The following is a 13,977-nucleotide window of genomic DNA, read 5'->3' on the forward strand; positions in this document are numbered from 1 at the left end:
ACTAGGGGATATCTACTAAAATAGGCATGGAGTAGTATTGACTATTTAGTAATAAAAATAAAATGTTATTCTAAATAGCGAACAAATTGATGGTTGTTTTTCTCACCACTTGAAAGGATGTTACGACTTCAAGAAACCACACGAGGGAGAAGATTATACGCTAGCAATACCTTTTTATAACGTTTCAGATCAAATGTGAATGGAGAGGACTTTGCGAAGGTTTTCTACGAGGGTAGGCTTATAGGTTTCGATAGTTTATCAAAATGGTGGCATGAGGAGGTTTTATCCAATGCAATGTGGTCAGAGGAGGTGGATTCATCTATAGGTTTTGCCGTGGTGAAGATGTTAAAGGTTGTGAGGTTCATTTTGGTAGGTCACAAGGAAAATGACAATTGTTCTTCGCTGAGGAATAACAAATTAGACTCCTCTATTTTGGCGAGAGATATACACAACAAGGGGACACTAATTCATTTATGCCTTTCGGTGCCATCGTCAATGAAATTTTTGTTAGAAAATTATATATTACGGAGCAATGGAACACATAAAATATTGCAGAAATAAAAACACAGAAAACGCACAAAACAAGAGAGAAACAGATATATGTGGTTCACCCAGTTTGGGCTACGTCCACCCCGAACAGCCAGTCCTTCCTTTCTATTATCCAGCAAAATGAAGAAACACAACCTACAACAAATCCGCTGTAATATCCTCTGTTTTCTCTCACAGTATCACCTCTTTGTTTCTCGCTCACAGAATATACATCTATTTCCCAGCCTCAAATACAATACCCTCATACAAAGAGAGGGGTTGCCTTCTAGGGCAAAAAACCCCAAACTAAACATAAGTTCTACCGTCAGATCATCTGCCTAATGAACGGCCCAGATTGACTAGAAATTACTATACTTTTACAAGGAAATTTTACATTTGTTTTTAGCTTCGGGGGCACTGCCCCCGAGCCCCCGCCGGGGGACCGCTGGCCCCCAGACCCCCCAGCCGAGGGGGATCGGCCCCTCGAACCCCCGCGGGGGGGACAAGTCCCCCCCGCACCTCCCCGCATGGGGGGGTGTACAAACTTCCTGGGGTATACATCCGGCTGAAACAAAGACCTCTGAACAATTGTGCTCCACACACAACAATTTTCTCCTCAATGGGTTATCGTGTTGGTTCATTGGTGCTTGGGCACAATAGGATGGAGATAATCAGCGATGGGGTTCGCCGGTGTGAAGGATGACGTGATGCCATGGGGCCTGCAATCCTTTTTCTCTTCTTATCTGCTAGTGTGTTTTGTTGGCTTGCATCAAGGTGGCCATGGTTAGGGCTTCATAATCATTTTGGTTCCTATCAGATATGCTCTGGGTTATTCCATGGTGGCTCTATTGGTGGCCTTGTGCCATTTTCTTCATGGTTATATGTTGGGGTTTTGACCTATTTTGTAATGGTTTGATGCCTAACTTTGGGAATTTGAGAGATGCACCCTTTTTTAAGGGTTCTTTTATGTAGGCCTACGTGCCTAGTTTTCTAGATTGCAGGTAAGAAATTTTACCAATGGGTGAAGGGTGTTTAAGGATATTATAGTGGTTTTAGGCCCTATATTTTGAATCTGGGCTCTGATACCATGTGATCCTATGACAAGGCATCAAGAATTTTGAGCTACCATGTGCCCATGTTACATTTTGTATATTCATTTGACTTAACAACATTTTTCAAGCATGTAAATATGTATATGTAGATATATGTACACACACAAACATAATATTCATAAACTAATTTAGATAACATCAACAGTAAGAAGAGTACATGGAGTTTGTGAGGTCCATGAAGTCGCTTTCCTTCCCATGACCTTCAAGCCCACCTGACTGAATTTGTGACCCAACCAACTAGGAACAACCTTTCCGACATCCTAGCCCTAGGGAACCTCCACAAATTCCCTTACCCTCTATGCCCAAGCCCTAATTTCCACCCATAGTGTTTTCAAACCATGTGCTCAAATCATAAAGTTCCTATCACCTCTCTTAGCCTCCTTAGAGAACCCTTAGTATCCAAACTCTTTCAACTTTATTCCTCTCCTCCCCAAAACTTCAAAAAACCCAAATATGACAAAATGACTAGTGTTCCTTCTCACCATCCTCTCCTTCCCTAAAATATTTAATTCCCATTAATGGTTCACCTACCTATTCTTTAAGTCCCATTACTAACATTCCACCCCGCCACCCCCCACCAAATAATAAGAATTAATACATGATAAATAATCAAACAGTTTTAGTTATTTAATCAAAGTCAAAGAGTCACGAGAGGACCAAAATTAATTTAATATTAAATTATTCATAAGGTTATACTTAAAAGCATAATCAAGTTTAATCAATCTTAACTCTAATCATAAGCTTAATCATTAATCAATCATTTAGCATAATAGACCATAGAATACTAGTGTATCCATGTGAGTTATGGGTATGTAGATAGCATACACATACCTTGTATATATACTAATAACACCAACAAGAAGTTATCGAGAAATCAATTTTTTAGTAGGTAGGATAATAACTAATCGTAACATAAAATAGTTGGTGGTTGAGTGTTACAAATGGCTCCATTATATTTTATCATATATATCTTATATATTATTAATATTTGGCTGTTACTTAGTAAATGAACTATTGTTCATTTCATTTTTCAAAAAATGTTTTCCCTCACTCACCAATGTATTAAAAGTGCTAAGGGAGGCTGGTGGTACATTGTCAATCCCCATATATTTACCCCCTTTCTTGGTCTTAAAATGGAGCACAATAGTAACTAGAAACTAAAATACTAACTAGTAATCCTAAGGGAATTAATAAGATTTTGTATTGAGAACTCTATGAAATCTTTTGCAAGAGAATTTACCAATTGAACTAATTTTTATTACTACTAGCTCTTAACTAAACCTTTGACACTATTATTAAAAACATTGAAATAAAAAACATGTATAATAATTGGCTGATATATTCCAATTTATCAAATAACTTAACAATCACAATATCAATTACTTAATAAGGGAAAATTCTGTCAATGGCATGAAGACAAATATTAATTAAGTAGCTTAGTTCTATGTGTGCATGGAAATTGTTTTATACACAATGCATTTCGTTTTTCCATTTAGTCCAATAGGTTCCTTTCTTGAGAAAGATACCAAGCACTAACATTTATTAAGGTTGGTTGACAAACATATCAAGCACTAACATTTATTAAGGTTGGTTATTATCATATTTGCAATGAAATTATATATTTATTTTTTCATTAAGTCGGGCTAGTTTATAGAAAGAAATCTACTTTCACTACGAAAAAGGGGCAAGAAGTTAATTTTTTTGCAAGGAAATTCCAAATACACTTGGAGGAGAATGCCAAGACTATGGCGAACCTGGGCTCCCTATTTAGGGCTATGGGATCTCTGAATCCATGGACGTGTCAATGTCATGCGGGGACAAAGGGGATAAGGAAAAAAATTCTGGCTATCTTTGTGGAGGGTCCTGCCGAGACTATGGGGAAGCTAGAATCCCTATTTCAGGCTATGGGATGACTGCGTTATAGGGTGTGAATCTGTGGATGTGGTGATGTTGAGTGGTGACAAAGGGGCTAAGGACAACACTGGCTATCTTGGTGGGGATCCATGCCAAGACTGTGGCGAAGTTGGACTCCTTGTTCAGGGCTATGGGATTAGCGACTTATCTGGGGCCTCCAGGCTCAAGCCAGAGCTACAAGATAATGAATCAAATTATGGTTGCAACGAACCTAGGAGGTATGAGCGAGGGCCTTATATTTATTGACAAAGATGGGCTATATGTGTCTGAGTACTTGTCTCTTTCCCAAGGAGCAACATGGTCGAAGGTGATGGAACATCTATTTGGAGAGAGGCCTATCGATGAGTTTTTTTTCCTAGGGTTTTTGCATATTATATGCTTAACAATATGGGTATGGCATTGCAGGGTGCTAAGAAAATGGGGATTTATTTTCCTGAGACTGCACTGTATCACCAACTTTATCTATCTATGAAGGCTAATGGAGATGGGCAGTTGGGTTTTCATGCATTTATTACTGCCACTAAGAGGCTTGGTAACCATTCTTTGCCAGTCGCGCCACTCTCTCAATCTGACATTGTAACTATCATGCCATGCACTACAAAATGGAGGGTTCTCGTAGCCCTTGCTCCATCCAACGTCTCCATGATTTTCAACAACCACGACAAGGGTTAATATTTTCACAATATGGCCAGAACTAAAATTATGACTATTTGTTGCATGTTGAGGTATGGAACCTAAACTAAAATTAGGGTTTTATGTCTTAATTATACTTCTTGCTCGAATCTTATTGAATTTTTGTTCTTTGCTAAAACCCTGGGAGATGACATTGACAAAAATTTCCCTTTGTGGGCACCCATCTCTCTATTTTTGGTTTATTTTAGGGAAGTTTGAACTAGCTTTCTTATATCGTGATTAACATACATTTTATATAAATTAGAAGGATATAGAGCTCATTTAGTTGTGTATTTTCTGTGAATATTTACCTCTATTTTTCATGTCACGGGCATAGTCACAAATTAGAGACCTCGGGTTGCATGCTTGCTCTTAGAATTCTTTGTGGTGTTATATTTGTGTGAAATCAAAGAGGCCTCATTTTTTTTTGAAATGTCATTCTGGTCGGGCACACCATAGTGAGAATTGGGGCTAGAGGAGCTCACGAGTTAGCCAAGGTTTCATTGGAATTTTGGGAATAAATGAGGTTTCCATTGAAACTGAGCATATTTTCCTATGTTTTCTTTCATCTAGTGAGTGTAGAAATGTATCCCTAATAGACATTGTCAATTGTTAGGATTTTGTAATCAACAACTGAATAGAGTGGCAGTACAGGGTATGGTCTACTCCTACTAGTTTTTGTCTTAGTAATTCTTTCTGAAAGTGCTTTAAGAAATATGTCCTAACAACTGCATTGCGTAGAGAAAACAATGTAGAAACAAGTTGCCTAACTTGATCATTTGTCCTAGATAATAATACTTTCAATTGTTAATAATGCCACCAGAGGTGGCTCTCACGTCAACCAATCAATGAAATGAAATGTAATTCCTAGTCGCTTATATTCAAGACAAAACAGGAAATGTCCAAATGGAAATAGGAATACAGCAAACTAATGAAAGTAATTCCCTTAGAATGAGCTATTACTGATCAGAAGTAATCCTCAAAATTAGGAGGCATATGTAATACAATGGGTTGGGGGATGTCTTTATATACACAATGGGTAGGATTGGAGATGTTGAATAGCTGACCGGGCCAACAACTGTTCAAAAATCAAACCATGTAAAACACTAAAACCTTTCTTCCAAAGTTTTGATAGGTTGGTTAGTCAGTTTTGTTAGACTAGAACAATTCCTTAAACTTGCCACTTGGTCTAATTCCTTAAATTCACAGTCAAATCCATCTTTTTCTTTCTTTCATTAATTTATTTCATTAGCTAATGGAGGATTCATCAAAAACCCTATTCACTCTACCATTTTTATTATTTCAGTTTGACTTGATTATTTGAGATTGGGTGCCTTCTTTCATTAATTTATTATTTGGGATTGACGACAATTACTAAGGTTTACAATAATTATAGAAAGGGGGATAGTAATTTTTTTTAGATTTTAAAGGGGAATCTGCCACATGTCCTATCCTTGGTTGTGGTTTTGAATAAGTGAAATTTTCTCTTTCTTGTGCCAAGAAATAGAGGGCATTCAATTGTTCAAGGATTGTTTAATAGTCACACAAACATACAATCACAAATTCCTTTAGCTGAGATGCTAGGTTTGATGGTGAGCTATTTCACAAAAATTTCCTATGACTTTCTCTAGGCCTCGTTCCCCAAGAGATCATGCTATTTGGGTGGGATATGCCATACTGACACTAAATCCCTAGTGTACAACTTAACAAGGCATCGATATCATTAATGAACTAACGATAGATATATATTAAAATATCACCTCAAAATATCTTATTCACAGAATAAGCCCATTATTTTGACTGCAATACCCATTATTTCAATTCCTTAATATTACAGGACATATAAAAACATTTTTACATAGAACATAATTATATTCAATATGAAAGTTTAGTGTACCTATCTACATATTTCAAACTTATCAGGGAATTATTTGGGATAGAAGACTCTTCCTCCCAACCTACAAGATTGGAAACTACGTCCAATTCTCCACCCCCAGGAGCCTCATATAATTGTCCAGAGTTAGTTCGCAGGCAATACGTGTTCTTGGACCTCAAGACTCTCATTCCATCCAATACCTCTCTAGCTTCAGGGTTTCCATTGGCTCCTAACCAACTCAAGAACAGCTCAACAATGTCTTCACCTTGGCATTGTCCTGCTCAATATATATATCTCTCTCTCCCTTGTTGCCTCCCTTGGCTCTATTTCCAAAAATGAGATGTTTTCATCTCTAAGGGAGGATGATGTAGTTGTCCCAACTACTTGGAAAATTAAAATATCCTTTTAGGTCTTCTCCTGTAATTCCATGGCTGAACGTAACATTTATTTTAAAATAAAACAAACAATAAGCTTTAACTTGTAATTTATTTTTTTTAAACTTTACCTAACCCATAATTTACCAAGCATTTGTATAGTAAAGTAAATGAGAAATATTTACACAGCCAAGGAGGGTGTTACATCTCCCCCCCCTTGAGAAAAGCACCATCCCCGATGTTCATCCTTTTACTTGGAATAGGTTTGGGTATGTTTCTCGCATGAGGCTTTCATACTCCCGGGTGGCCTCTTCCGAGCTAAAGTGTCTCCATTGCACTTTAGCCTAGGTGATAGCTTTCCTTCGTAATGATGTTTCTCTCTGTTTGAGAATGTGCAAGGGCTCTACTAGGGATTTTCCATTCAGTTCGACCTGGTCCATATTGTGGACATGTTATTAATGCATAACAGTTCTTAGCAGGTACCATTAATTAACATAGAAAGAAAATTTATTACATTTTTGCTCAATTGTACATCTTGCAAGTTAATAATATGTCTAGAGTCATGAAAGTAATTCTTTAACAAAGAGACGTGAAACACATTATGGACTCGCACTTGGCTGGGTAATGCAAGTTCATATGCAACAGGTCCAATTCTTTCCAATATTTGGAAGGTTCCACAATACTGAGGGGCTAATTTTGCACACCCACCCCATCATAAAGTGTTTTTCCTGGGTTTCACTCGAACATATACATGGTCCCCTACTTGATATTATTTGTAAGACCTTTTCCTATATGCATATGTTTTCTGGCTATCTTGGGAAACTTACAAATTCTACCTGACTTTCTTCACAATTTGTTCCATCTCTGCGAGCATGTCTGGTCCTAAAAGTAACTTACTCTTCTGGGATGTTCCAATTGACTGGTGTTTTGTACCTTCTCCAATATAGGACCTCAAAAGGGCTCATCTTAAGTGATTCATGATAGTTGTTGTTGTAAGAGCCAAATGAATGCTTTCCTCCCACTTACTCTGTTGTTGCATTACATGCATTCTTAATGTGTCTTCTAGTACCTGATTCACCCACTCAGTTTGACAATCTATCTATGGGTGGTATGATGTACTAAAATGAACCTATGTTCCTAAAAATGTAAAAAGAGTTTTCCAAAATTTTGATGTGAACTTCATATCTTTGTTAGAAATCATTATCTTTGACTTCCCATGCAATATGAAGATTTCTTGCATTAATATGTCTTTGATTTGCAGAGTTTTGCACGTCGCTTGAACAGGGACGAAATGAGCTACCTTACTTAGTTTATCAACTACTACCATGATCGAGTCATTTTGTTTCTTAGTTTTTGGCAAACCGGATATAAAGTCTAATGTAATGACATACCACTTCCACTCTGGAATGGGTAATGGGTGGAGCAAACTAGCTGGATGCTGGTACTCAACCTTAACTAGATGACATTCTAAACATTTAGCTAAGTATTCAACGATGTATTTTCTCATTCCAGGCAAAAAATAATTTCTCTTTATAGCAGAAAATAATTTCTGATACCCGGGGTGGGCATCATAGGGGCTTCTATGAAACACATCCAATAGTAGTTTTCTAACAACCATTAGATTAGGGATATATATCCTTTCCCTAAAGGTCAACATAATGTCTTTATTTATGTCATAATCTATCTAATCCTTGGAGTTGTTTAATTGTTTAGTTTGTTTCCATAAGAACATATATTCTGGATCTCTAATTGCAACCTCCTTGATTTGATTTGAAAAATAAAATTCCACCTTACTATAATAAATTTCACTTATTGTTATATTTCATTTTGTAACATTAGGCAAATGACCATTGGTTTGGATCTTTCGCTATCCATCAAAATGTTCCAAAGCATCCCCCTAAAAAGGTAGAACCCAGACCATCCCAAAGAGAATGAAATTCCTAGACCCCAAGGCTTAAAAAACTATTTTTGGCTTCTTGCATAGTTCCCCATTCCATTTCTGCGCATACGCAAAATACACCATTAGCAACTGTGCAAAAGTGCCCTCCATTTGACACTATGGCCTACACACATGACTTATTGCAAGTTCAAATAAAAATTAAGTTTATAAGCGGTGTTAGTCAAATATTTCCCAACTAACAAGGTTTGAATGGAATTCTATTCAATCATGATCCCTCCCATTATGAAGCTACTTCCCTTTCTTTGTGGAACCCCTATCGCACCATTTGTGGATCTCATCCCTCAGGAAATAGATCCCAATAATCCTCATCTTGGCCTATAAAACAAACACATCACAGAGGATTGGAGAGGACATTTGAAGGTAGGATTATGTTATAGAAATAAGGCTAGGAGGCTTTTCATCCAAGGAGAGGGTTGGAGATTGTGAGAAGGGGCTTGTAACATTAAAGCTTTGCAGTTGTAAGTTTATTCTTTATTCTATTTAATAAAAGCAACTAATCTTTGCTAATTATGTCTTTTCAAATATCATATGTAAAATTCCTTGATCACTCACATAAATTATGATTGGTTATTAATTCAATTTATTATATATACCGTGTCAAATACTTCATTTCTATTTCATATTATTTATATCTTAAAATAATTATTATGTTATTTTATTTCTATAAGGAGAAAGAATAGAAAGATGAAAAGATTTATCATCAACCTCATAATATATTATAAAAATATATAGAAAATAAATTTCTATATGTAAAACATATCAAAGAAAAATATTTAATAAAAAACATTTAAAGTATGATCTATATATATATATATATATATATATATATATATATATATATATATATATATATATATATATATATATAGTTTGTAATTTTTTCTGTGAAACTATGATATTTTAATAATAAAAAAATAAAATAGAAAATATGTAAAATGAAAATAATAAATAATTTTAAAAAATCTATTATAAAAAATAAAAATTGCCTATCTGTAAATGAATATTAATTATAAATTTTGATTAAACAAAAAAACATCTTTTACACAACAAGAAGGAATATATTAACGTTGATTTCATTTTGTTTCCCATCAACTCGATGAACGTAATCCAAGAGATGATACGTTAGCCTCAGATACCCTGTTTATTAAATAGCCTATCCTGAATATTGCCTTCTTAAACACGCTATATTGAATAAAAATGTTAATTAATTTTTTATTATTTTTACGCCGTAAGGTGTTTCCCTTTGAAATCAATTCCCCTCTTTCCCACCTGTCATCATTGTGAACCCCACGATTATGTGTTAGATGATTCAAAACGACACAATCGTCCGATCATGAGACGGTAGTTACAAAATTGTTGTAATTTTGTTGTAGATTGCAGGCCCTTAATCTCTCTCGTGAAGGAGGAGAATAGAGATGGTAATGGGTCCTTGGGGTCACATTAATCTTCGCCCTTGAGAGATTTGCAGTAGGCTTCTTGATGGGAGACCTGGCAGCTGTGGTGTCAAAGACAATTGCAACACCTACTGAAAGAGTGAAGCTGTTGATGCAGTGCCCGGGTGAATTGCTCAAGAGGGGTCACCTTGCCTACCCCTATAGTGGGATTGGGCATTTATTTGCCCGAGTAATGCATGAGGAGGGTCCTCTGTCTTTCTGGAGAGGCAACGGGGTTAATGCAATTCGCTACACGTTTGATGAAAATGGAGGTTTCATGCTAAGTCAGTCCCTCTATCATCAGGTAAACAGAGTATTTTCTCAATAATGTGTAAAGCTTCCCTTGTTTCAAAATTAGAAGTCAACATGAAGGCATTTTCCATTCCTTTAATTTTTCAGTGGCTTGTTTATTTCCCATGTTAATGAAGCTACCATATTACTCTTCAGATTGTTACAAAATTGTTGTAAATTCATTGTAGATTGCAGGATCTTAATCTCTCTTATGAAGGAGGAGAACAGAGATGGTAATGGGCCCTTAGGGTCACATTAATCTTCACCCTTAGAGAGATTTGTAGCAGGCTTCTTGATGGAAGACCTAGCAACTGTGGTGTCAAAGATAGTTGCAACACCTATTGAAAGAGTGAAGCTATTGATGCAGTGCCAGGGTGAATTTCTCAAGAGGGGTCACCTTGCCTACCCCTATAATGGGATTGGGCATTACTTTGCCTGAGTAATGCGTGAGGAGGGTCCTCTGTCTTTCTGGAGAGGCAACGGGGTTAATGTGATTCGCTACACGTTTGATGAAAATGGAGGTTTCATGCTAAGTCAGTCCCTCTATCTTCAGGTAGACAGAGTATTTGCTCAAAAATGTGTAAAGCTTACCCTGTTTCAAAATCAGAAGTCAACATGAAGGCATCATCCATTCCATTAATTTTTCAGTGGCATGTTTATTTCCCATGTTAATGAAGCTGCCATATTACTCTACAAATTGTTTTAGCAGATATGGATAATTTAGGCCTTATGATTTGTAAGTCAAAGTTATTTTCAAATAAAAAAATCGTTGTTGATATGGCACTTGTTGTCTTCCTTCCCTTTTGTTCTAATGTCTTCTCTCTCAATTCGATTGTCTTCCTTGATTGAAAGAGTTGTGGGTACATCTAATCCCTGACAAATCATTCAGTTCAATATTTGATGGTCTTGAAGCTCCTAAACCCAATTTCATGTTGTTCTTTCCTGTACAATAAAAATGGTCCCATACCAGTCACCATTTCTTTGACAACAACAGTGTAAACACAAGAAGTAGCATACAGAAAATGACTTAAATTCAAGATATTAAAAGGAATGAATGCAAGGTTTTAGAGACAATTCAGATTGATCCAAAGAAAGATGCAGGAAAATGTAATATTTTATGTTGTTGGAAAAATGACTCTTGAGTTTTCATAGAAATTGGATTGATCAGACACTAATGTCTAATCCTCAAGTATACCAGTTTCGTCTCTGGCTCACTGTGAGACATGTGAAAATTAATATTATGAAGCTACCACCTACTATACAATTTCTAATGATTTTGGCCTCTTAGGTTTACATATATTCCCTCTATATATTTGTGTTGCCCAAATTGGGTAGCCCTGCACAAATTTCTTCTCCTAAAATTTTTCCCATGTTCGAGAGATCTTTCAATTTTTGTTGCAACCGTTATGTAACTTTAAGACTCTTGTAGACCATCTGTGTACTTGCTTGAACTCTGTACTTTTGAACAATGACTTTTGTATGATTTCCTAGAAAGTTAAGATCTTGATGAACACTTGGATATGTTACTTTCTCTTATTGATAAAGGAAAGCATTTGATGAAAATGGGGGTTTCATGCTAAGTCAGTCCCTCTATCTTCAAGTAGATAGAGTATTTTCTCAATAATGTGTAAAGCTTCCCTTCTTTCAAAATCAGAAGTCAACATGAAGGCATTGTCCATTCCTTTAATTTTTCAGTGGCATGTTTATTTCCCAAGTTAATGAAGCTGCCATATTACTCTGCAAATTTTTTTAGCATATATGGATAATTTAGGCCTTATGATTTGTAAGTCAAAGTTATTTTCACATAAAAAAATCATTGTTGATATGGCACTAGTTGTCTTCCTTCCCTTTTGTTCTAATGTCTTCTCTCTCAATTTGACAGTATTCCTTGATTGAAAGAGTTGTGGGTACATTTGATCCCTGACAATCATTCAGTTCAATATTTGATGGCCTTGAAGCTCCTAAACCCAATATCATGTTGTTCTTGCCTGTACAATAAAAATGGTCCCATACTAGTCACTATTTCTTTGACAACGACGGTGTAAACACAAGAAGTAGCATAGATAAAATGTCTTAAATTCAAGATATTAAAAGGAATGAATGCAAGGTTTTAGAGACAATTCAAATCGATCCAAAGAAAGATGCAGGAAAATGTAATATTTTCAAAGGAAAATGGATCTTGGCCCAAAAGGGCCTCTACACAGAGACAAGACCTATCATATATTCAATGGATAGCTTCTCTGACATGGAATACTTGTAACAGAGATGGAAACCAAATGGTTGCACCCTGCCTTGTTTCAATTTTAACATCTATGCTCTTTTGACACTGTTTTTGTGAATATCCAAGCAGAGGAACATTTGCACATCTTATCTTGATATAGATAGAGTTCCAGTGTCAAATATCTGCTAACTGATCTGATTGCAGGTTGCAGAGATTAAGGATCAAGATATAGTGTGTCGTGTCAAAAATAGTGCAACTGTTGTTGGTCCATTGTTTACAATGCATTCCACTCAAGTTCATATTGATCTTTTGACACTGAGTGATACAGGTAAGCACGTAAGTAATTGCAAGCATGGATATTACTGTGTTAGTTACCAATATAGTTATAATTTTTTTAGAAAGAGGGTCCATGGTCATGACTGACTGTAATTGTTTTAATGCTGTAATTTTATTTTTAGCACATAGAACTACAATTGGGTAATGTCAAATGGTTCAGTTCTTTGTTGCAGTTGATGGGCCAAAATTCACTGTTTTTTCTAGGTTTTCAAGTCAGATATTAATGAATACTCGCCAGGGAAGAGTCATCAATGAAGATTTCGGAAATGTAAGAGTTACCTAAATATGGGTTGAGAAAAATGGTGTGTGTGAAGTCCAATTGGTGTAGAATTTATGCCAATATTAAGCACGTACAAATTTTGTAGGTTGCATGGGCATAGATTCTCACTGATTTTATAGATTATTCTTTTCCCTTTGGCATTATTTTCCATTCACACAGTTTGCTTTACTTTGTTTAGTTGTGCGTTGGTCATGAAATTGTGTTTTGCAGTCAGAAAAAGTCTTGAAAGTTGTCTATCAACTGGAAAAAATATCAGAAGCAAACTGTGACAACATTCACATAAATAAATAGCCAACAGATCATATATCCGACATTAACTTATCAAGAAAGAAGGTTTATAACATATACAGTTTCCACAGAAATGGCAGTACTCTTCTATTACTTTGCTTCAAGGATAGGGAATTGTTTCAGAGAATATCCCTAATGAAATCCATTGAATTAATATATGAATTTAAGGTATCATGGTTTAAAACAACATAATGTTCAAATGTGAAGCCAATGAAATTATATAAGATTACCCTGCTCCTTTCTTACTAATTTTCTCTTTATAAACTAGTCATTTGGAACTTTGATGTTACACATTCAAATTCTAGTGTCATCCACCTGGCTAATTCTCACCTTGGGGCATCTGCAATATTTGACGACATAATGCCTTTAGAAGCACATAGTTTGTTTGACTACCTGTCCACTAGTTAGTTTGTCTATGCTCATTATGGTAAATTCAATCTTACACCTTGAACAGGGTTTACTTGTAGTTTACTAAATCCAATGGCTGATTTTTTGGGTATCCACCACTTGATTAATTCTCACCCGGGGCAATCTTTGACAACATAATGCCCTCTAGAAGCTCATAGAATCCAATTTTTAACATATTTTCACTCTTTTTATCACTAGGAGTGCTCAATTCAAACAATGGTGAGACCATCTGGATGTTAGAAACCTAATTCTAATTTTCTATTTGTCCCCAACCTAATGAATAT

This window comes from Pinus tabuliformis, chromosome Q, assembly GCF_031772625.1.
Source record: "Pinus tabuliformis cultivar Carrire ecotype Pingquan chromosome Q, CPIR1, whole genome shotgun sequence".
In the NCBI taxonomy this organism is placed as follows: Eukaryota; Viridiplantae; Streptophyta; class Pinopsida; order Pinales; family Pinaceae; genus Pinus; species Pinus tabuliformis.